Source organism: Spermophilus citellus, assembly GCF_964194105.1.
Source record: "Spermophilus citellus genome assembly, chromosome: 1".
NCBI classification, from domain to species: Eukaryota; Metazoa; Chordata; class Mammalia; order Rodentia; family Sciuridae; genus Spermophilus; species Spermophilus citellus.
Window position 1 is genome coordinate 16435868 of NC_138182.1, and position 22769 is coordinate 16458636.

A 22769-nucleotide genomic window follows, 5' to 3' on the forward strand; every position below is an offset into this window, starting at 1 on the left:
GAGAGCAAGAGAATGTTCCCCCCACGTCAAATTGAAATGCACTGGGCTGTTGGTGTGCATTAGATCACATGTCTCAGCAGCCCAGAGGAGGCCACTGTCGTTTCAAAAGACAACTCATATGTGATCATCATAATGTTGACATTGTCTCCCTAGGAAAAAGTAAAATTTCCTTTTGCATATAATTAATGGGAAGGCATGTTAGATCATAGAACGATGACCATACAATGATATGCACTTCTGTAAGTTTGGATACTTTTGACACTTTTTATTTATCTGGAAAATTTACTTTTTCCTTGACATGTTAGAGGGGTATGTGTTAACACTCTTATTATCTCTTGCTAGCTGACTCATATCCAAGATCTATGTTATGGTTTAGATGTGAGGTATCCCCAAAAAGTTCATGGGTGAGATAATCCAAGAAGGTTTAGAGGTGAAAAAATTGGGTTATGGAAGCCTTGACTTAATCCCCTGATAGTGATTTACTGAGTGATAACTATAGACAAGTGGGTTCCTGGGGTCATGGGCTTATATTTTGTCCTGGTTGAGCAGAGCTCTCTCTCTGCTTCCTGATCATCGTGTCCTGAGCTGCTTTCCTCTACGGCACTCCCATCATGTTCTGCCTCACTTCAAACCCCAAGGAATGGAGCCAGCCTTGTATGAACTAAGATCTTTAACCATGAGCCCCAAATAAACTTTTTCTCCTCTGAAATTGTTCTTATTGGGTTTTTTCGTCAAAGCAGTGAAAAAGCTGACTAAAACAAACCACTATTTTGTATCTCCTTACCCCCAAATTCCAGCCACTCAGGGTCTTCATGACATTCAGTAAAATGATAAGCGGTGGCAGGGAAGGTCAGAGGTCAGAGAGCGGAGCCCTCACCTCCCACTATGAGCTGTGAGGCTTGAGGGGCAGGTGGAACCCCACAGGAATGGTGTAGGTGGTAATGCCTCAGCCAACAGCCGAGGAAGCCTCTGCTCCTGTGGAGCTCACGTCTCCTCTTCCTTCTCCATACTCCCAGGTGATTTAGTGCCCAAGAGAGAAAGAGATTCTGCAGGGCACAAAGGAATAGTGAAGCAAACATCGCCACCTGGCTTACTGCCCTAAGCAAAGGGTCTTGGATTCTACCAGGTTTTTAGGGATAAAGTCTCTTAATGAAGCCGTAGGACTGAGCTTCTGGCTTGTGAGGTGAAACGTGCCAAAAAAAGTTAGGACCTTTCTTATAGCAAGGGTGGAGGAGGGAACTTGGGTGCTTATTATACAGTGGCAAACTGGGTGTTTTCCAGTGGAAGAGAATAAAGCAACTATATGGAGAGAGAGAGAGTGAGAGAGAGAGAGAGAGAGAGAGAGAGAGAGAGAGAGAGAGAGAGAATATGAGAACACAAGTATACATTTAAGGTCAGACAGACCCCATTTACCAGTGATGAGATTTGGAAGACACTGAGAAAATCTCTGAGTCTCATGTCCTTCAATAAAGGGGCTCTGCCACGCAGGTAGAGTGCTTAGCAGAGACCTTGACCGGACCATAGGTGGTAATGCACAGAGTGCCTATCCTAGGATAGGTTCCGGAGACCCTGTTCAGCAGGAGCCGAGCACAGATAAACTGCTCACCAGGGTTGAGGTCTCAGGTGGGGACCAGTTTGGGCTTCACTGCTGGGGGTGCTGTGGAGCACAGAATTGGTCCAAAATGAAGACCAGGGTGGCAAAGGATTTTGACCCTGTGTCTGTCCCTAGCCCTGGAATGGTGAGAGGCACGAGTCCTTCCCCATGTGCGGCATCCCTTCAGGAAGGGGACAGCAGTGAGTGGCTAATCTTCAGAGGAGTTGCAGGATGAGGGACAGACAGATGCTCCTGAACTTCACCAACGGATCTGGGTGGGACAGTGCAGCCTCCCACTGTGTTCCCTTCTCCCTGCTCACCTTGGAGACTGCAGGCTGGCTTCATTGTAACTGAAACGGTTTTGCTTTGTTTTTAATCAAAACTTTGGTCCCAAGAAGTGACCACTCACATCATAGAACTCTCTGAGGCCTGCTGGGCTAATCGATTTCACGGAGACAGCCTTTTATTGTGATGAAACCCTCTATTCCCTGATATGAAGGCGGTGGCCATGTGGAAAGGGCCCATGCCTTTGGTCATGCTTCAGGCAACCCCAGGGACCCAGGCTCCCGGGAAGAGGTGCAGGAGAGGAAAGTGCTGGAGTTTTCAAAGTGGCTCTCAATTACACTGCTGTCCTCTTTGTCACTGCCTGGCTTTCGGGCTCAGCATCATTAGTGAACCGCCACGCCTTACTGCACATTCTCCTTTCTAGGTCACGGTGACATGAAGTGAACATCATTTGTAATATTTGTCCTTTTCTCTGAGAACTAGCAGGGGGATGAAGGAGGACAAGAAAGTGGGCGCAGTGGCTGCCTGGAGGGTGGAGAATTAATTTCATTTATTTCTCACCCTGTTAGCTGGTACCTCCCTTCTCCACTCACACAGTCTGGGGCCTCCTCTCCAGGGTGGATCTAGCAATTACTTAGCTCAGCAGAGGTAATGTGCCCCATAAAATGGCATAGACCCTGGTCAAGGCTGGGCCCAGGAATTCCTCATGGATGGGATTCTTATTCTGTATTACAAGGTAAGGCGCAAATAAGTTGACCATGTTTTTTTCTAAAAATAAATATATATATATCTATATATATATCTATGTGTGTGTGTATATATATATATATATATATACACACACAAATATGTATATAGTTTTATGTATATATCTCATAATGTATATTATAGCTGAATATACAAACTATACCTAAGGGGTCTATGTATTTCTATAAAGTTTGGATACTTTTGCTTTTTCTCTCCCTGTGGACCCAAAGTTCCATGATCAAGGCTTTGTCTGCTGTGTTCACTATTGTAACTAGCACCCAGGATAATGCTTGATCAGTAGTGGGTGTTCAATAAGTATTTGTTGAAGACATAAACTCCTATTAAGGACAAATCTTAGTTTTGAATTAACCTAAAAAATTGGGGGGGGTGGATAAGGTGCTCTACTTTTAAAGCAAAACTTCTATAAATAAGTGACATGATTTTAAAGGAGCATCTTCTTAGTTGAGGTACCAGTATGATTCATTCATACATACTTCATGCTGAAAAAGCTAGTTATGTGGCCCCCTCCCTTCTGATTATCACTTCGTTTTCATTTTCTTAGCTCTACCACAAATTTGAATCTATAATTTCTCCTTTGATCAACTTGATTTATAAGGAGCGAGGCCCATCGAACTTGGAAGCAGAATTCCAAATTTAGAATTCTAGTACTGAGGATGATTCATGGCTCAAACACACCTGTTTCAGTTTCTTATAAGTGATCATCCTGCCTCAAGTTGCCTTTCCAAGGAGGGTACTTACATTGCTTGAAGCAGAGAGACTAGAAACTTTCTTCCTGACTTTGCCTCTTCTCCATTCTATTCTGAAATAAATGGAGTTAGATTCCTGGATCCTCCTAAGCTGCTGTTCCAAGACCAGGCTTATAAAGGCGCCTGCCAAGATCCAATGCAGATACTGAGAATCTGGAATTTTCCCTCAAACAATCTGCCTATTCAGAATAAGACTGAGTCACATAGGAAAGGGGAGAAGGGTGGTTTCTTGTGAAGATCCAATTCTTATTTTTTACACGAATAAGCCCAATATTCTGGAGGTAGCCATCTGTCCGTTTTCTAGCAAGATTCTGGCCCACTATTTGGGTGTAGGTAGAGGTAGTATCTTGACTCTGGTATAATTCTAATAGTAGGTTGGCTTTTCCAAAGATCACTTAAAGAGGAGAACATATATTTTTTTTTCTACTAAATTATGTTTTACCAAAGATAGAACTCCATAAAAACAGTTCTGTACTCGTAAATATACCAACTTATCAGACTAACCAACTCTTTCCATCTTTTTCTTGAAAGTATCTGTGAGAATGTCCATATCACTTTGACCACTAGAGGCTAGTCTTTAATGCCCCATTGACATCAACAACCGAGTGTTGAGTCTCATGATAGCAAAGAATCTGTTGCATTTGACTCTGAACTTGGTTATGTTATTTGTAATGTGGATTGATCCCAAATATCAATTTAGAAAGACAGAAGATTAAATACTTTGGAAAGACAGTCATATAGAGTTGCTAAAAAATATTGGTAAGGTTAAAATAATGACACAAAATTGGCAGAGGGTGGGGGAAGCCTGGAGGATAAAGCTTGGAAGGATTCTGTGCTCTTATTGTTGCACAAATATCTTTAAGTTCTCATCTCACTTTGTGCACCATTATGTGTCAAAACCAAAATTAAACTGAAAAAAAATGAGAGAGAGAAGAGAGAGAGAGAGAGAGAGAGAGAGAGAGAGAGAGAGAGAGAGAGAGAGAGAGAATCCAAAGGCAGATAGAAATTATTATTTTTGTTTGTGTAAGAAAAATCACACTGAACTCTGTGGTAGACTCCTGTCTTAATAAAATGACCCCAGATTAAAAGCTTACTGAGTGTACAGTGTATTTCTATACTTACATTTGTGAGCTGGACTATACTTTTCCTCTTTCCAGTTTTCTTCTGGGAAGGTTTGTGAACACACATATTTTTTAAAATCCCTATTATAAAACCTTTTTAAATAAGCTCTTCAGTTTCCATTCTCTCATTGTTGAACATAAGATGAGGGTTTACTCTAAATTGGTAAATACTGAATGGGTGACAAGAGTATACAGACACTGTAGACAAAAGTTTTAGATTTCCAAGAGTGGTTCCTGTTCAGAAAGAGCCAAATTATTGTAACAAATGCACCTTAAGATAACCAAAGAGCAACGGGGAACTCCAAAACATCAAAAAATAAAACCAAAGAACATAAATGAAAAGCATGGGTTCTTATATTTCGCTTTCTTGATTTTTATTTGAGAAAATTCTGGCAATCCTTATTACTGATTAAAACTTATAATGGGCAGAATAGGTATAAGCAAAGCTTATTTCCTATCCAAAGGGCTTTGGAATAACCAAATCACATTTTTTGCCCAAATTCTTCTCAGGAAATACATAATCATCTCCAGTTTTAGAACATAACATAAAATGTTCTTTTTATACAGGTACCAAAGTGCAAAATATACCTAGAAAAACTCAGGGCCAAAGCCCAGATAGATGCCTGCAGCCATCCTGTAGTGCCAACACCTGGAGCCGCCTGACCCCTTCCTCCTGACTCCAACCTTCTCCAGGAAAACAGGCCAGCTCTGGGACCACAGTCAGTGTACTAATCACTAAGCTGGTCTTTCTGTGGTCAGACTTTGCAACCCAATTCCTGTGGCCCATTCCTCTCTTGTGTCCCTGTATCGGGGTGGAGCCTGCTGCCTTATCCAGCATGTACATATCCCTTTCTCAGCTCTCTTTGGGGAGGCAGGTGGCCAACTTCTGGGTCTCCATTGCTTGGCTCAATCGTTTCTAATCTATACCGTCCTCAGGATGCCTCTTCCTAGCTGTATGATTTGGAGTAAGCCAGGCAACCTTCCTGAGCCTGTTTCACATCAGAAAAACAAGGCTTATATTACCAATGCTCAGCAAATTAGAGACTAAATGGCACCAATGTGTGTAAGGTCCAGCAGGCACTTAGTAGGTACTCAATAAATGGCAGCTAGAGATAGGTAGTTTTCCTTCCCCACAGAATTAAAAATGTGGCAGATGCACTCTAACTATTGTCTTACTTTTATCAGGTACCCTAAATTCTAACTAATTAATTTTTAAATGACTCTGGAATTAGAGTTGCAAAATCAGGTAGCACAGTGCAAAGATGGTGTGGTCTGATTGCTCAGAGACACATGTATTTTGTTCCTGGAGTCCCCAGGAAGCATCTATGTGATCTTCATAAAGTCAATTATCTGCTGGGGCTTCACTGTCTTTCCTGCAGACAATAGGGTAAGTTGGATACTATTTAAATCCTTCATGGATCTACATTTTAAAAAAATTTTTCATGCAAACTAAAAAAAAATGTACACCTAATAACACGACATTATATTTAATGATCCAGGTTTTGGGTCTCTTCCTCTGCATGACAGCAGGAGCACTGTGGCTACCTTGTGTAAGAAAAGTTCGAGAACTTTCTAAAATTGTGGTTCTCATGATGTACTTCCCACATGAGCCTCACTGATATCACCCAGGAACTGACAGAAATGCCACATCTCAGGTCCCAGCTCAGACCTGCCAAAGCACAATCTGAGATGAGTTTAGCAAGCTGGGCTTAATAAGCCCTACTGGTGATTCTGAAATTTGATAAACTGAGAACTACTGCTCTAATACAGAAAAGCATCCTGGGCTCCTTTGCTGTCTCACATATAAACACCTTAACACACACACACACACACACACACACACACACACACACGCTGAAAGCCTGTTATTTGGAATCAGATGCCACATACCTAGAACAAAGATGTGTTCTTTATCTTACTGAGTTGTATCTACTAATTTAAAGACTTTTTATCTTTGAAAAAAAAACAACAACTCAGAATTGCCCATTGATCAACTTCATTTCCAGTAGATTATTCTATTTCGAAGGAGAAATGTATGCCTGGTAGAAAATTAACAAAATTGCTAAGGATAAATAAATGTTGATTGCTAGGGGAGAAGAAGGCCGTTTATCACATTATCTCGTTTGTGAACAGTCACTCCCCTGCATGCAGCTCACTCCACACGTCTTACATTTTAATATAACGAGGATGCCTCCAAATAGTGGTTTCATTCATTGATTTTTCCTACTATTTTCATTATCTACTTAAGCACCAAATACATTTATTGTGGCTTCAAAGACTACATTCAGTTGATCAAATTGCTGCATTCAAAGCAGGGTATCAAATATAAATGGACACCACTAAGCAACCTCTTTATCAGTTCAGAAGAGCATGATCCAACCTGTGGTGAGGCCTCAAACCAAAGGACGTATGTCTTGAGGAGCCTGTGTTCACATACAATTTGGCACTAGATGAACCCAGGAACAGTTTGCAATGCTGGTCAGAGGACTCATCTGAGCCCTCTGTGGCTCCCCCTTGTCTTCCAGATAGCATCCTGTGCAATGAAGCTCCTGCAGCCTTATGTCCCACCTCGTACCCAGCCTCCTCCTGCAGCCTCCATACAGGTATTTTCCTTCTGCAGCCTTATGTCCTGTGCCTCTACCACCTCCTGTGCCTCTACCACCTCCTGCTCAGCAAGGCCCCTGAAATACTCTACAGCATTATACAGTTTATAGGCCTGCCTTCCCTGTTGGGAAGGTAAACACCTAGGGATCAGGAATTAGTGTTCTTTGAATCTCAGTAACAGCATGATAGGTTCTTGTAAATATCTGTTGAATGAAATCATTTTATTTTCTGATCACACCTTCCATTTTTCTGCAGATATTTTACCCTGAAAGTAGTAGCCTGGTTAGAAAGTAAAGAAAAAACAGAAGAAAAGATAGATAGATAGATAGATAGATAGATAGAGAATTTCCAAGTGATATTACTCTCCAGGGAGAGTTTTAGTCAAAAGCAAAATTTTTCCTCCTGTTGTGCTTTCTCAGCTAACTACAGAAATAGTCATTTTTAGAGGAAACCTGTCAAAGAGATTGTGAACAGCAGTTAAATTAGCTTTCCATTTATTTTCAATGAAGGGGATGTAATTAGAGTTCATACCATTTTTATTGGCTTTTTAAAAAAACCTTTGGAGGTCTTTCAGAGATTAGCACATCCCAGGGAAAGCACGAACGGAATTAAAAATAAATCAACAAAAAATTACACATATACTAACAGTGACGGAGAATCATTGAAAAAACAGAGCAGGCAATCAGGAACCTCTGAGGGTCAGAAAGCAGAGTGCGTTTTCCCTCCTCCTACTTAGGACCTCTGTGAACCTGGCTACGCCTGTGCTCTTTCAGATTGCACGGTTCCAGACGGCTCTCCCAAAGGAAGTGGCAACGAGAAGATGCAAGAGAGGACCATGAGACGGGGTAAGGAGCTAAGAAACAACTAGCCAACAGCACTGTGGGAGATGGTGTGCACTCACATGCAGCGTCCAGGCCCTGAGAAAGGAGCCCTAGGGAGGATGTCAGTGATAGAGACTTGGTGGGCTTTAGCGCTTCTCTAAGCTCAAAACCAAAGAGACAGACACAGGAGGGTAAGAGATTGGAAATGACGCATATGCCTGATGAAGACCCCTACTAAGAAAGGGGGGTTCCCATGGAAATGAGGTGATCAGAGCCAGGTTGAAAGTTTTCACACACAACAATAGATAAAATCGAAGCAGCCGACAGGTCTTGCCATACATAGGCTTGGCTTCAAGAACGAGAAAGGGGGAACTCAGCGGCCCATAGAAGGAGAACGGAGTTCAGGCCAAGTATTTTGCTATGTGAGAATTGCTCAGCTGATGTACTGTGTGGCTGAACCTCCTTGCAAGGCAGGAGAACTCATTCCATCCAACCATTTAGATTCGTCATCCCATCTGCTCCTACCTCTCTGCTGGCTGCACAAACCAAGCAAGCGTCAGGCTTGGCTGCAAGGGAACAAGAGAATGAATATAAATAGTGGAGCACGGAGAACTGCTGTTTAGAGATGTTGGGAAGGAAACCAAAAGCCATTTTTATCTTAAAAGAGGTTGTGGGTTTAGTGGCCTTTTGAAAAAAGAGAGCAATTACTTCAATGATTTGCATTTTTATGATGGAAAAAGTGTGTCCTATTGAAAGAAATGTGGAAAGTTTTGAATATTCAAAGGAAGAAAGATAAACAAAACCCACTGTCCCAGAAGGGAAATGCAATAATTGGGGATACTCTAGTGAACTTCCTTTTAGGCAGAGGCATTTAAAAATATTGTTGAAATCACTGTGTACCAATTATTTTTCATACAATTTACATACGATTTTTGCATACAATTTACATAGTTACCTCACTTCTCAATCAAGGGGTTTACCATAGTTTATAACATTTGGGAAGACAAGATAAAATACTTGAAGACCACAGAAAAAGAATGGCACATGCCTTCAGAGAGTTTCAAACTAATTAGGAGACCAGAGGTAGGTATCTAGAAGCAACATAGAAAAATTTGGGGCAGAGAGAAAAAAGTTATTTTTTTTAAACTAAAAACAAATATTTATTCAGAGAAAGAGAAAATGATTAAGAAGTCTTTACATTTGGTTATATGGTTGATTATTATTTTTACTATTAGAAATTATGACTCATTTAAAATTTCTGTTAATTGATACAATTATTTCTAGAGATTAGATTGAAGAGTTCAAATGACCCGATTGAAACCCAAATTTTATTAATAGTTCTTGCTGTTTTATAATAACCTTATGTGACATATAGATCAAGAAAAATGTCATTGTGCTTATTTATCCCTATCAGACCACTGTGTTTATTATTTATTTCAAAAGTCTGCTAATTTGATTGGTGAAAAAGTATCTTTGGGCTTTTTTTTCCCCATACTAGTTATGTTTAGCATTATTTTGATTTTTGCTAACAAACTCTAGTTCTTATTTGTTAAATATTATTTCAAAACTGTTGGATATTTGTCTAAGTATACACCTTAAAAGGAACATAACTTATGTATCATGCTTTTAAAAGTGATATTTGCTACAGACATTCTTTATCTTGACAGTGGGTATAAAAGTTTTATATTTCCTAAGGTAATTCTCCTAAGGTGATGATTTCGAAGGAAACAATGTGATCGTGTCACTCGGTCACTTTCTCACAATGCATACCTACATGATTTGCATCGTGTTCCCTCATGTTCTGAAATTGGGGAAGGAAGGAATCATTCATCGTGCCACATGAGGGTCACCAGCAGACATTAGACATTTAGCTGATTGAGCTAAGTAGGGTACAGAATGGATAACTTCTTCCTTAAGGCAAATCTTCTGCATGGGTTTCTAACTCTAAAAATAGACTGAATACAAGCTTGCATTTGCTAGTCAGTCCATTTCCATTTTTCTCTCTTTTAAAAAATAGTTTTAGTGCATTTGTCACTCGTGGTTTGTGCTGCTCTGAGTAACTCTTATGGACGCATAACATCAGGAGAGAGAGCTCTGCAAAGTTTTAGACGTTCTACTTTCTTGGTTACTTATGTTACGGGGATCCTGATTGCATTAGGTATTCTTTCTTTCACTCCGGAGAAGCACACATCTGCTTCTGCTGACATCTGTTCTCCTTTGTGGGTTCTGAGGAAACATTTATTTCTTTTTTGCTTTTCTTCCTGTTTTAGCAATGTCTGCTTCTCATCTTAATAAATCACCTTGGCTTGGCAGTAATTTAATAGAAGGAGAATGCATAGCTAAAGAGGAAAAGTGTAGCACAGAATATAGAATTCCCAGTAATGTTCTCGGCTTGTTCCACGGTATCTGCCGGGTGTGCTGTTACAAAACCAGGTTGCTGGCATATTCGCTTTTTTGTTTTTTTTGAAAGAAGACTATAAATAGCAATAACGAGGTCATCAGTTTCTCCACTGTAATAGTGGATGAGTTATGAAAGGGTCTGCTTTGGGGATGTAGTTCCAAATACTGGCCCTATGACATCTTTGGGTCTCCTTTTCCTTCCTCTCTGGGTTACTTCTGTTCCCTGAGCCTGGTGTCCTGCTCTCCTCAGGAGGTGCAGAAGACCTGCTAACAAACTCTAGTTCTTATTTGTTAAATATTATTTCATTATGGTGTCAGGGGAGAAAGTCCTAAAACAGTACCTATGTTTCTTCCCCACAGGGTCCAGGATTCCTGAGTGTTCCTCTCATTTCCTGATTAATTCTACCACCCACTCAGGCTGATTTCAAGGGTCTTATTGAAGGAAAAAAAAAAAGGGTGTGATATATCAACTGATTTTCTTATCTAAAGAATTAAATTCTTCCAGGTGTGGTGGCACACACCTATAATCCTAGTGGCTTGGGAGGCTGAGGCAGGAGGATCACAAGTTCAAGGCCAGCCTTACCAATGGGGAGGCTCTAAGCATATAAGCAAATATATAAATAAGATACAAAATAGAGCTGGGGATGTGGTTGAGTGCCCCTGAGTTCAATCCCTGGTACCTCCTCCACAAAAATTAAATCTCGACTGGGGAAGAAATTTACAATATATACAAAGGATTTGTCACTAAGTTGTATAAAGAACCTCTGCAGATAAAAAAAAAATGGGCAGGGGAACTGAGCAGTCACTCATAAAAGGGAGTATTCAAATTGGCAATAAATATTTTTTTAAAAAATATACTTAAGTTCATTGTTGCCCAAGAGAATACAAATTAAAACTGCTGGCCACTCATCATTATAATTAAAATTAGAAAGACCAGCTATACCAAGGTGTTCCACCAAGGACGTGGAATATCTAGGACTTGCCCACTGCTAGTGGGAGTCTCAATTGGTACAACCACTTTGGAGAACTGACAGTATTTATTAAAGCTCATCTTAACACCAGCTCTGTGACCTGGTACTTACTCCCCTAGATACACATGCAAGAAAAAGGTGCACATGTTTTCACCAAAGGACTATAAATGATCCAAATGTTCATCAAGAATAGAGTGGGTAAGTAAATAGTGGCATCTTCACACAAGAGAATACCACGGAGTAGGAGTTGGCCAAGTATTTAATCAGCTTTTTCATTGTTGTGACTAAAGGACCAGAACAACTGCAGAGGAGGTAAAGTTTATTTGAGGGCTCACGGTTTCAGAGGTCTCCGTCCATAGAAGGCCGGATCCATTCCTCAGGGCTCCAAGTGAGGCAGAACTTCATGGTAGAAGAGTGTGAGCAGAGGGAAGCAGCTCACATGGTGATCAGAAAGCAGAGAGAGAGAGAGAGAGAGAGAGAGATTCCCCTCACCACGCCCCAATTCCTACTTCCTCCAGCCACACCTTGCCACCTCAGATACCACTCAGTTAATCCCAATCAGGGGGTTAATCAATGATTACATTAAGGCTATACCCAATCATTTCTCCTCCAAAACTTCTTGCATTGTCTCATACGTGAGCTTTTGGGGGACACCACATCTAAACCATAACACCAAGTATGGCCTTTAGGCAAAATCCTGGTAAGTAACATTTGTTGTAACTCCGTGGCCCCACTGGGGGCCATACTTGGCCAATGTCTGAGGCTGCTTTTGTGCTACAAAGGCAGAGTTGAGTAGCTGCCACAGAGATCATATGACCTGCAAAGACCAAAATATTTACTACTTGGCCAACTCTCTATATTAGTCTAAGACAAGACTACCGGTCCAGGCAAGAACGTGGAGTGGATTTCATAAACATTATGTTGAATGAAAGAATCCAGATTCAAAACAGTGCATACGGTAGTTTCCTATATGAGAAATTCCAGAATAGGCAGAATGAATTGATGGCAGGGTTATATTTGGGTGAAGCACACAGAGAAAGGCACAAGAGAGCCTTCAGAAGCCCTGGAAATGTTCTGTCTTTGTCTTAGAGATAGCTGTAGGAACATCCCCTTACATAAAAGTTAACTGAGCTGTACACATAGGATTAGTGCACTTTACTTTTTTATAGGTCAATTAAAAAATTAATGAAATCATGAATCGGCTGACTCTTAAATGAGCAGACTGGCTGAAACTCTCCATGCGTGGTTTAAAGGTTAAAAACTTGTTTTCTTTCTGTGACTTTGAGAGAACCTGAAAGTTCAGTTTTCATAATTGAAAATGAGGCTGGCCAAATTTACTTCCTTTAGGAATTATGAGGATAATATTGCGCACAAGAACATCATAAAAACTTTGCTAAAAAGCACATTGCCTACCATAGAATGTCTCTGTACTTTTCCTTAAATGCTTTTTTGTCGTCTTCATGAACCTCCCATTCTGTCACACTATTTTTTATGCCATTTCTTACTCACAACACTGTAGTACCAATTTTATATACTTCCTCATTCACCTACATCTGTCTCTTTTTTCCTGGTATATTTATAGTAAATTGCTTGCATAACCCTTGGGCCTACATTAATTTATCTTTGAATGTTTTTCATTTCCCCTTTGTGTCCTCTCACTCCATTGATTTACCTTATTTGATATTTCTTCATTATTCTAAAATTCGCTTGGCTGCTGTTCAACATTCTTATTTTTCCCCCCTTTTGGTTGTCCCTGTGTCCTAATTACCAGCCTAACTAGGTTATGAGAGCTCTTGCACAGAGGGTCCCTAACCCATACGGTAGAATTGTATTGTATGGATCACTCAAGCTTAGCCAAAGATTGATTTCTTTCCAGCTCCCTCTTTTATACAGTGCATAATTTAGTAATCCTGTGCCCTGCCTGCAAACTTACAGTGGTACATGATTTATTCATTTCTTGTCATTTATTTCCAGAGAACTAAAATCATATGTAACTGTAGCCTTTTCTATTAGCATAAATGAAAAGTAATAAGAGGATATCAATGGAATAAGTTATTGCAGTGGTTGGTAATCAAGACGATAATGAAGGATTAAGGATTCTTCCTTTAAAGTATTCCTGAGCACTTTGCAATTATGTTCCCACGGATCTTCGTAACATTGCCGCCATAATTGGAAAATTGCTAAATGTTTGTTACAGACAGAAGAAAGGAAACAACAGAGAGGATAGGGCTCTCCATGGTTCCCCCATCTTGCCACGGACTTTGCATAAGAAGCAGGATGTTCAGTTATGGAATCAAAACCTGTGCTTTTTTCTCTTTTAAAAATCTCCATTCAGATAGAAAAGGAATGATGAATGCTGATGAGGTTCTCAGAATCCCTGCTTGAGATGGGGAGCCATGCTGAGACTGGCAAGCCCTGGCACTCACCGGAACCTGCAATTTAAGTTTCTAGAACTGGAGAATCACTACTATTCCTTTACACCACAATGACTTGGAGTGAAGCAGCTCAGAACACAGTAGTGAAGATGTCTACAGATCAACTTTCTCACAGAATCAAATATTTTAGGGTTTGAAGGAATCCTTGAAATCATCAATCCAACTATCTTATCGATACTTGAATTGTCTCCACAACATTCCGATGTCCTCTTGAGACTACCAGCTCCATCTTAATGAACTCTAATCTCATGGGTCCCAATTAAACCAAGGAGCTACAATGAACATAAACTACTCAAATATCTTAATACAGCTTGCATGCAGCCCTGGGGGTCCCCCCAATCCCCATCTCCATCCCCTGGTCATACAGCAATTTCTGTGTCATTCCTTTCTGGCATGGTTTCAAATCCCTACCCATATGTGGTCACTCTCTTCTCCATAACCTTTACCTGTCTTTGATCTCTTGAAAACATGGGGGCGAAAAATGGAATGGTCTTCCAATTGTGGATTGACTAGCACAGAATGGAGTCAAATAGCTCTTTGCTCATTTGAGAAGTGTATGCAACCTCCTAGTTGACTATTGAGAGCTTACCTTCTTACCAGGTTCAGGTGCTTTGCAACCGCTGCTCAGTACGCATTGTGTGCCCCTAATGGATTTGCATGAATTGATAGCCTCTGTCAGATCACTGTTCAGGAAAAGTCACTGGTGGTGGTTAGATGCACTAGACTCTAGCCAAGCCTCTTTACTTGGACATTCTGTTTCATAACTTGATTAAGAGCTCTGTAGGCATATATGTTAAGAGGCTTAGAAATGCATGTCATTTGGTCATTTATGTAAGAGTGTACGCCGGTCAGTTTGTTCAGCCTCTAAAACTAAGATTAGTTTTCCTTAGAGCAAGAGTGGTAAAACTTACCTAATGACCCAGATAGTAATATTTCCAATTTTGCAGGCCACATGTCTCTGTCACAACTACTCAGCTCTGTGGTTGAAGTATGAAAACAGCCATAGACAATACTGAATGCATAAGCTTGGCTGTGCTTCGAAAAACTTTACTCACCAAAACAAGTAGTGGGCAGAATTTGACAGGTGGACAAAGTTCATGGGCTCTAAAGTATCCAATATGATTTTGCAATTATTATTTTCTCATTATTTTTAAACATTACTACGAAAATGAAAAATTATTAATTGTATTTCAGAACTAGAGGAATTGAATGATATAGAGACTATGACCCACTGGTAAAATTGATCAGTGTATCCTACTAAACCAATCTCCTGATCATCTTACTTCTCAGCAAACGGAATCTATGAGATGTTCATCTTTATTTAGGAAGAAAATTTCAGTGATATCTCATTCTTCCTTCTGTCTTCTGGTGATTATCTTCCTCATGTAGATTACAATGATAATATAACACTACAATTTAACAAAGCCCTTTTCTTTTTATCATTATCCTTTGTGATTGAGAGCCATTTGCTGCCCCTGTGACTGGGTGCATGCTGTTATGGAGGCCACAGAAGCAACGGCTCCCTGTCTTTCCAAACTATTCACCGAAACGACCCGACTTTCTGGAACCAACTCAAGAATGCCCATCAACTCCTCATATTCCCCACTCGATACTTGTGGGCTTCCATCCTGCACAGCTCGGACACTTTCTATAGGGAGCCTCTGCAGCAGGACTTGGTAGTTTTGTGGGTTCTGCAGGTCAGGGTGGTGTGGAGGATGCTGCCTTCTGTCACTTTAGGATCAAGGAGAGAAACACGGGTGCATAAGGAGGTGCTTTTCATCCCAATCTGTAGCTCCACAAAAATGTTCTGAGCACCTGCTCTGTGCTACATGCCATGAAAGATGTTAGGAAATCAGAGATGATAAACTAGGGCCTCAAGGAACTTGGGCTGCTAATGACTAAAATGCACAGAAAGACAAATTTCTCAGTTTTACCCCCTAGCAAAATCCCTTTCTACAAGTCAGACATCCCCTATCATGAATGTACTCTGGAATTTTCCATTCTCCCCAGAGTTCCCTTTCTTAGCATTTTAATCTAGGAAGCATTTGTTCTTTTGAATGTCATGCAGTGTGACAAATGAGTTCTCTTACTCTTACTGAAACACTTAATAAGCTGCTTCACTTCAGTACCTTACCCTCCCCAGGTGTTCTCGTACGCAGAGTGACAGAGTTCCTTATTCCCCAAGAGTCTCCTCATGTTTTGTTCGAGAGAATATTCAGAAAACATGGGTCAAATAATGACAAAAACATAAAATAAAAAGTAGGTCTGAAATCTCTATTGTCCGGGCTTGATTTTCTGTGTTCTGGGTGAGTTTGCTGCAGGGCTGAGGAAATCAATCTTATTGATCTATCTGGACCATCAGTAGTAGAATCAATACTGTTAGGCACCCCTTGGGGTGAATGGCCTTTCTCCATGACCAGAGAGGCTGAGGAGTGGTACACTTTGGCCTCTTCCAATCTAACCATATTCAGGAGAAAAGAAACAGAGACAAGGAAACAGCATTCAGCTAAATTAAAATGGCACACCCATTTTCACAGAGGCTACAAAAACAGGCAAGAAGGCAATTTCTTAAGGAAATGGAGCCTCTAAACATTAAGAATATTTTGCATTTAGTTTTTGAGCTTCAGACACAGTATCAGTAATACAATCCCTTAGAAAGTACGAGTCCGACCCTTTCTAACCTGCTACTCTCAGGATCTTCATAGAATGTTCTGAATTAAACACGATGGTTCAAATGTCCTCACAGGAGAGTTATTACGGGGTACCTATGCAAATTCAATTTCCTGATAACTCTCATGGCTTCATTGCTTTTCAGCATTTGCAAACATTTTGGCAGTTCTTAAACTAGCATTCTATACCAGTCTCCAATTTAGGATATTTTATCTCAAAACACGAACACTCAGTCAGCATTTGGAGAAGAGCAAAGAGTTAATGCTTAGGGGGAAAAGTCAAGTTTCAAAAAGGAATGAACTACATTCCCTTTTCAATGTCTGTCTTCTGGTTAAACTTTCCAAACAGATTTAATCACTCTCTCAGTCTCGGTCACAATCAGAATCTCTCCCCAATGGCCAGCACACGGCTGCCACTTGGCTCTGAGACTGCGGGGCAGCCAGCAGCAGCCAGTGCACAAGCCCATCACTCAGCCCTACTGGTTCCGTCCCTCTGGCACCCTTTGGAGGCTGAGTTACTGGAAGGAGTAAATTCAGAACGCCTGTTAGCATGGGGCCATTTCAGTGAAATTAATGGTGAAAGCCATCAAGTATGAGGGTCTGATTTTCATCCAAGGAACATACGTGGATTTTTTGTCTGCCAGTATTTCAATATTGCTGCTTCCCTTCTTTGTGCTTTGTTGTATTCTGGGTGAGGATCACGTGCCCGTCTATGTTTTCTTTCAGAACACTCATTATTTCTCATTTGGGGGTAGCGACCTGGGTTCCCAGAAATTAGCATTTCCTTTTCTTCCCTCCAATCACAGCAGGGCCAAAGGAAAGCTCTTTTAATCAACTCTGTGCCACGAAATTACTGGGAACAGTGACTATGAAAGTTCATCCCTAGAGATCCTGCCTTCCAGTTCCAAGTCTTCACTCTTCATCCAATTTCCCTCTGTTCTGAAGCAAAAGTGCAGTTTTTCATTTTCTGTGGAACTGAGAATCCAGGAAGATGCTCATCAGGAATCTCTGGCAACATCAAAGGGGGCTCAGCAAAGAAGGTGCTCCGACCGACCACGTGCTCTGTCTGCAACCTTCTGTCTGGGCCTCTGGAGAGAGTGACCAGGACTTTCAACCCAACGGACGGCTCTCTCATGGGCTCATTTCCCACAGCACATGAGGGTTGCCTTTCTTTTGTGCCAACCATTTCTAATTTTCCTTCATACTTTAATGCAGAAGAGTCCATCCTGTCTTTATCCTCTTCATATCTGTTTATACCCAGTGCTCTATATTTTTTAGCCCTAGTGTTAAGTACTTATTAGATTCACAAAAACCATGCTTTTTTATAGCAAAAGGTTAACCTTCCCACTTCTAATATTTCAGGCATTTAGTTTTGTTTTCCCATCTCTTGTATATCTTTCTGATATTCTAAATATCAGATGGATTAGCCTAAATTCAAAGTGACAGTATTTTGGAGGTGCAGAGTATTTTAAAGTATTTAAGGCTCTCTGCCTGCCTCTCTCCTGCCTGGACTGACTTGTGATCTCATCCTGCATTCATTTGCAGAGGTTGAGGTATTGCATTGGTGGAAATTTCGTTGCACAAATGAGATGTGGAAAATTACTAGATCGGCATCAACAGAGGTAGTCACCTATTGTAGGTGGTTGCTTTTCTGATAAAAGTCAGATTACTAAAGTTGCCACCTATCTTGTAGTACATTTTTAAAAAAGTTCAACTTGGTGAAATCTTTATTCAAGACAAAACCATGACTCCATTGTGTAATGACTGCATTAAAGTTGGACTTCCTAGTGTGGCTCCCAACTGCCTGAGCCTCTCATGCAGCTGGTGTCATGGGAGGCTGCTCCGATTGGAGGAGGGTGATACCTTTCTGCATTCTTTACTTATGGAGGTGACTAAGACTCCAGACCTCAGCAGGATGACTAGCCCGCAGCCCCCAGGGCCCACTCCATGTTTCAATTTTAATCTTTTAAAATAAGAATGAAGAAACAAATGTCATGATAACTGATAGATGATAATGAAATCCACCCGAATCATATCCATGTTTATTCCAATACAGTTATAAAATACACTGTATATTTTTTTCTTTTCTTTAATGGAAAGTTTTTAACGAAAGAAGGTGGTTCAGTCCATGAAGGCAAAAATGCCTAGTGCTCATGAAATTGATAAGGTGGCTCTGGTCCAAAAAGATTTACTTCTCAGTTATTTCCAAAATGTGCCGGGAATTTATCACTACTTGGCAGTAGTAAAAATGCTATTTGGGAAATGCAATTTGTTTCACTTCTGGGCTCCTACCCATTCCTTGCTCTCAGCACCTTGACCCCAGACTGTTCGCCCTCGGCTGTCTTTTCCTTTCTTTAATAGCTAGCAAATCCGCACAGGAGCAGGATGACTTAGAGATAGTGAAATGCAATCTCCACAACAGCACAGTACAATGTGTCCTCACCCCATGTCGGGACAGAAAAGGGGCACATAAGCACTTATAGAATGCACAGGTAATGTCACCTCATGTAAAGAGGGCAGGGTTTGGAGCCATAGGGATCCAAGTGCAAGTTTTGGCTCTGCATTTACTAGTTGAGTTGTCTTGGACAAATCACTTAACCACCCTGACCAGCATAGGAAAACCAGTGATCCTAAGGTGTACCTTGCAAATTGCTATATGGATAGGGTTTGCAGATAATTTATGTGTCACCACAACACAGGAAATATAATATCTTTATTTTTTAAACTATAATATTAGTGAGGGTAAGTAAAAAGTGGCATAGGAGAGAGAAAAATTGACAGTAAAGTAAAAGATGCCCTGTCAGTGACTAGAACGGCTATTAAGTTACATGGCTTCCTTTCTCGGTTTCCTGAGTGTCTGTCTTCCCATCAGAGGACACAGGACACAGCACTCCTCTGCAGCTGCCCATGTCCTCTCCATCCTCACACCCGCAGTTGTGCTTAGCAAGCCTGATGTACTCGTGGCTCCTCAGACTGTCCAGGCTTCTCACTCCTGTGGTTTTGCACATGCTGTCCCCTCTGCCTGGTCCACTTTCTCTGCCTCCACATTGGTCCCCATTGGGAGTCCCTTCATTCCCCTCCCCCCCCCCACTCTCTTTTCTTCAATTCTTCCCTCTTCCACACCATTTTTATACTATAGTACAGTTGACAAATGAAGACATTATTGAAAAGTGCTTACATGTAGTTCTCATGAGTTTAAATGTGGTCTTCATAATTTCTCAGATGCCCAGAGAAGCATAATGAGGTAGAGAGGGGAAATAAAATAATCCCCTGTTCATCTTTAGTTAGCCCTTTAGCTACAGTAAAATGAGAACTTTCACGGAGGGGGCTTAACTTGTCAATACTAACTCTTTGGTCTTCTCTCCCCCATTGGTGCCCTGCCCCCCTCCCTATTGGACTCCCTAACACCAATGGTATGACTATTCATGGAGTTTTTCTCTTATAAGCATCAAGGCGAATTTTCAGAATGTCCCCATTCTTTATTATAAAATACTTTGGGCCATAAGTTGTCAGAAATTAAATAAGTCACATTTGGAAGGATTTCAAACTTCCATAATGTAATTAATTATGCATCATTTTAAATCTGGCTGGCTGATCCATAAATTGGAAAAAGAGTATAATTTTATAATAGTCTTGATAAAGAGATGAAATCTTGATTTTTACCAAGAAGTAGATAGCAATTTCCAAATTATGATTATTTAATTCATTAATCTACTAAGCCTATGCTCATTTTATTCCATTTAGCACTTGAAACTAAAAGATCAACTTTACCAAAATAACTTTAATCATTGTAGATAATTTATAATTAAGTTCTTAAACTTGGTTACAGAATATTAATGCTTTTGGGCCAAATACAACCTTAATGAAATTTTAAAACTAAGTGTTTTTAGGTTTCAAATATTTATTATCCGTCCTTTGGATGTCAGCATCTTTGACACAAGTGTACTACAGCTTAATGCTTCTATGGAGATTAAAACATGTATTGTATTAATATGAGTGATGATTTATGTCAGAATATGCTGTCATCTTCTCCAATAAAGAAGATTACAAAACATATAGCTGTAGTGTGTGCTGAGGGGTGATTTAAAATCTCTGTGCTCAATTTTTAGCTAGGAAAGCTATTTATAAGACCTCCAAATTAAACAATACCCAATCAGTGCTACCGACAGTGATATATCTTCTAAAAGTGAAAATGGATGAGAAACAGGCCTATTATTGAGAGCGGAAGCCAGGCTCAGATGACAACATACACAGGGTTTGCAACCGCAGGCAGTTATCTTTTGGAGAAGAAGTCAAAACTCAGGAAGCAAGAGCAGGACCTATCAACAGGATGCAATATGTTATAGAGGCTATTATGATGTCCTACAAAATGAACGTTTTTAAAAATTCTGAATTCAGAGTCTATTTAAAATGCATTATCCAAAAGACTATTTGCTATCTTTAGAAGTTTAATGCATTTTAAAGTAATACTCTTGCATTATGAAGTGTGAAATCACGAAGTTCGACATGGGAAGACTATAACCAAGGGCTGCTCCATTATCCAGTGCCATGAGTCAGGCAGGGATCCTATTATCGACAGGCAGGTGTCACATTTACATCAATTTTGCTTGCATAGGTCATAAGGTGCAATGTAGCTAAGAATCAATTAGGAGGAGAAACTTAATATGTCCTGCCTTTTAAAGCTTATACTGAGGGATATGTGAGACATTTTCTTCCTGAAACCTCCTCAGTATATAAAAATGTATTCATAAACATAAAACATGTAAGTTTACTGTCAGGAGGTCAATTATGTCATGTGGAAGAAAAATGAGAATAAAAGATAATTTGATCAAGCAAGTAGCTATTATCTTCCTGCAATTGGATCATATTATTTTCATTAAATATATAATTTTGGTAAGGAAACTATTGTTAGAATGCAAATGGTTGGGGTTTGGTTTTGTGAAAAACAGTGATGAATGCCAACATTATAGCACAATAACATACCTTGCAAGACCAAAAGAGATTCCTGGATATAACTTTGAAAAATAGAACGACAATGATGATAGTTTATTTAAACTCCAATTCCCATTTACATTAAAATAGACATTATCAAATGTTACTGTGTATGATAAAACTGATAAGTTCCATTATATTCCCAGAAACTCTAATTTACTTGTCTTTTAAAATTCAGTTCTCATTACCTTTGTCTGCATTTTTCTTATTGAGGAATTTGGTCCTGTACATAGACAATAGAGTGAAAGACTATAGTTATGATGAGAGTCCTATAAGTTCTTCTAGCTGTACTACCTTGTCTATCAATGTAGAATGGTCCCCATTTTTATCCCAGAAAGAAATCTTAGTATGAGAACCAGGGGGTTTATTTTGCACTAACAGCCATTCGAAACCTCTACACCAGGGAATTTAACTAGAGGGGACTTTCACATAGGCTCTTCACTGCTTGTTACTTCACACTGTGGAAAGACATAAATGCTATCCAGAAAAGTCTATCTGTATCTTGCTTACTCTCGACAAAACCACACAAGAATAACAATAACAAGAGCTTCCAATCACAATTTGTATGTGACAGTGGCAAATCACAATGGAGGCTGAGTTTTTCCATTCAGAAATCAAGACAATAAGTATCTAATTTTCTGAATCCAGAGAAAAATAAGATGATGAGTCTGGAAGAAATTTGCAAACTATCAAGTGTTATCCCAATATCAAGTAGCTTATTATTAGAGATGTGCTTTGCAAAATGCACAAAACTAAAGACATTATCCCAATTGATTGTGAGAAGTCCCCTGTGACATAAGAGCAGCAATTAATAACACAATTTACAGATAAGATCAATGAGTTTTCAGAGTCATTAAAGCTATTTGTCCAAGGACACATGGCTGATGCGCGATAACGCTAAGTTTCCAACCAGGTGGCCTGTCACCTAACATCTTGAAAACACATTATTTTTCTTCCTTGCTTCTCTGCATTTTATGAGGCATCTTTCAGATAAGGTCTAATGCATTCTCTGCAAATTGAAGGACCATAATTGCTCTTCACTCAATCAGCTCACTCCCCTCTACTCTCCACACACTGCATCCTTATTCTCATTTTCATCTAGTCATCTATACTGTACTTGACTGTCCTGAATCCTGCCTCAGTTTTAGGAAAATGCAGATTCTGCCACACTTTCCGGCAATCTTCTCAAGATGCACTGTTCCTGAGTTTTCTCCAACAGCTCTTGAACCAGTCGGCTCTTCTCTGACCTTGCAGAGCAGTTGCTTTGGTACCACACAATCTAATACATGATTGTATTAAAAAGTAGCTCTCATAAAATGTGAACACTGTGGATTAGATTCAATCTAAGGGATTATGAAACAAA

The 22769-nt window shown here is 40.1% G+C and overlaps 1 protein-coding gene across 2 annotated transcripts in view; it reads right to left on the reverse strand.

Moving 5' to 3' along the window:
• Nucleotides 1-22769, reverse strand: part of GPC6 (glypican 6) — a 1075249-nt gene that overhangs the window by 203801 nt on the left and 848679 nt on the right. The window lies entirely within an intron of this gene.